Source organism: Octodon degus, unplaced genomic scaffold (assembly GCF_000260255.1).
Source record: "Octodon degus isolate 3935 unplaced genomic scaffold, OctDeg1.0 scaffold00379, whole genome shotgun sequence".
Classification (NCBI taxonomy): Eukaryota; Metazoa; Chordata; class Mammalia; order Rodentia; family Octodontidae; genus Octodon; species Octodon degus.
This window is the reverse complement of record NW_004524955.1, coordinates 739,895-743,230: the sequence shown is the minus strand read 5'-3', so window position 1 is coordinate 743,230 and position 3,336 is coordinate 739,895.

Here is a 3,336-nt window from a genome sequence, read left to right as displayed (position 1 = left end):
TTGGGAGTTACAGTTCTCTGGTCTCATTTGGGAGGTCCGGAAGAGAAAACTGCCAAGGGCAAAGTTTCCATTTGTTTCATGGTGCCCCTCAGTATTTTGAGCGGATGCTGGATTGTGATTCATTCTCGGTGATCAGAAATGGCCATCCAGTGCTGCTTGCCAGCTGTGTGGGGCTTTTGTTGGTTGTGTTAAACGCTGAGAGCAGGAAAGACGGCGACGTCTCGTATTAGGCTTTCCATGGGGCGCTCCCGTTGCTGTAGGCAGCGCCCTGCAGTTCTGTTTTGTATTTGCTGCATCTAAGCGTCTCTACGGTGGGTGCTGAATTCACTTTTACTCCTTTCTTGACTTGTTTGGCAGTTACGCGATGGTTTGAGGCCTTATTTTAAACGACTTTTTGGAACGGCCTTTCGGATTTCTCGTTGCTTGACCGCTCATGCTGTGCGTGTGTCCGAGGCCAGGGGACAGTTTGGGCAGCTCTCCTCTGCTCCGGTGGCTGTTACCGTTACTGGAAATGGTGAGACGCTTTCTAGCTACCCAGCCTCCTCCACCGCCAGGTTGGGCGTGAATCGGAACTCACGCCCATCTGGGAAGGCGCACGCGAGGGCTTGGGCACCCGGTGCCTGGGCAGGGGCTTGCTCTCTAGCGCAGGCCAGGCAGGAGAACACTCCCATCCCGAGACACGGAGGGAACCGAGCCTGGGGGCCCCACGGGGGTACCCCCAGGAGCACACATACTTAAAGCCCGAAACAACCTAGTTGGAACACTCTAATCTGCCGTTTGATTTTTTCCTCTGTGTCTTTTTCAGAAAGCTAGAAGGCAGTCCTTCCGGTCTCTCGATCATTCGCTTAATCTCTCCGTGCAAAGCTCCCCTTCCTAAACTTGCGAGTCCTAGCAGCGATCCCTGTGGCTCGCGCTTGTAGCAGCACGCGCTGGGGGCGGACACGAGCGTGTCCCGAGGGAGCGGCCAGCACCTCCGGAAGGGGCTGTCCGCGGCCCTGTCCAGGTGGCAGCGAGCTCCGGAGCAGGGAAGCCTCAGAGGACGCCCCGAGGGCGTATACAAACCAAGTATTAAAAGGGACCCTCTCTTCTCCCTTCTTGCTTTGCAACTGGGAAGCTCAGTGTTGAGCTATGTGTTTACTCCTTTGGCAGCTTGCCTCAGAAATGCTTTTCTCAGCACAGTGGGGGTCACACACATAAGTGGTGACACGCATAACCATGGCCAACTTCTCCACACAAACACACATAGAGCCATCTTTCTCAAATTCATAAACCAAGACTACAAGAAGCACCGGGAATTGTTTAACTTATGTACCATCTACTTTTTTTTTTTTTTTTTGGCGGAACCGGGGATTGAACTCAGGCCCTTGTGCTTGCTAGGGAAGCACTTATTCCACTGAGCCATCTCTCCAGCCCCTCTATCTACTCTTTTTTTAAAAAAAAATTATTTATTTATGTGTGTGTGTGTGTGTGTGTGTGGCCAGCTCAGCCCACCAGGGGGTGGGGCTGGCTGGCATGTGGCGCTGGGGGATTGAACCCTGGTCCTCCTGCTTTAGCTAAGCTTGTTCTAAGTAGGTGCTTTAGACCACCGAGCCATCTCACCAGCCCCTCCATCTACTCTTTTTTTTTTAAATTTTATTTATTTATTTATGTGTGTGTGTGTGTGTGTGTGTGTGGCCAGCTCAGCCCACCAGGGGGCGGGGCTGGCTGGCATGTGGTGCTGGGGGATTGAACCGCAGTCCCTGTGCTTTGCCAAGCTTGTTCTAAGTAGGTGCTTTAGACCACTGAGCCATCTCACCAGCCCCTCCATCTACTCTTAAGTACTGAAAAATTTTCAACCTTCACACATGGAGGAAAAGTGTTTTAATCTTTTATTATTTGTTTATTTGGTACAGGGCCTCACTACACAGCTCAGACTCACAGTGATCCTCCTGTCTCAGCCTCCCCGGGCTGGGATTACAGGCCTGTGCCACACCTGGGGCCAGCATGGCACACGGTACCTGGGATTAAACTTGGGTCCTTGAGCTTTATAGGCAGGGGCTTAGGCCACTGAGCAATCTCCCCAGCTCCCTGAGGAAAAGCTTTTTCATATTTTCTTGCACTTGTGCTTGAGCTGCCTATGCCCTGGAGGCAAACTGGAACGTGGAGGGATATACTGACTATAATACTATTTCACAACTGGAGTTGTACAGTAAGAGGCATAGTGATCAGAGGTACTATGTGTTCAAACTTTGTCTGCACTGAGTGATGACTTTGATTTGTGTTGAAAGTGTAGATATGAGGCGCTGGAAAACCAGAAGCCTCTGGTCCCTGAGGCACTACCTGACGCAGCTACCATTGCGGAACCTCCTGTCCTCTCTACCCTAAGGATAAGAACTCCAGTGATTTTAAATCATCAACTACTAATCAGGAAAAAGAGAAGAACACCCTGAAAATAAAAGTAGTGGAAATTAGCTTTGTCTGGCCCATTAGAAGGGACAATTATATGCGGCTTCAAAGCAGCAGTTTGAATATCAGCTACACTTTTCTAAGCATCATAGCTATGAAAGTGACATTGTACAACTGGCTGCTTCTTTTCTTTGTTTTTTTTCGTGGAACTGGGGGTTGAACTCAGGCCCTTGCACTTGCCAGGGAAGCGCTTATTCCACTGAGCCATGTGCCCAGACATATAACTGGCTGTTTCAATCAGACAAATCTTCAGCCCAGGGCCCTTCTTATGTTGGTCTTTCCTTTATCCCATATAAAAGGGCTTTTCTTTCTGATCTTTTCACTGATCCTGATCTCTGCTAATTGGTGATCTATAAGAAAAGTTTTGACTATTCTACTTGCAGTTACAAACCTAAAAACTGTAAAAGGGTTATTGTAGTTCAACTTGGCCAAATACACGTGACAGCACACGCTGATTTAAATGAAATCATCGGGCTGGTGAGATGGCTCAGTGGTCTAAAGCACCTACTTAGAATAAGCTTAGCAAAGCACAAGGACCGCGGTTCAATCCCCCAGCACCACATGCCAGCCAGCCCTGCCCCCTGGTGGGCTGAGCTGGCCACACATGCACACAAATAAATAAATAAAATTAAAAAAATAAATGAAATCATCTTGTGTATGTCTGGCTGTTGTTTTGGGGCTTTTTGGTTTTGTTTTTGTCCTTTTTTCCCCCCATAATTTTATTGAGAAACAAACAGCAATGAGACAGTGTCAAACCAAATTGGTAGGACAGTTTCAATAATTAACACATTGCATACATTCTTCCTAGTGGTTATTTGCTGTACAAGATGCGGACTTGATATCCTATTTACAAACACCATTAGAACAAATCCCTCTATTCATTAAGAGAAT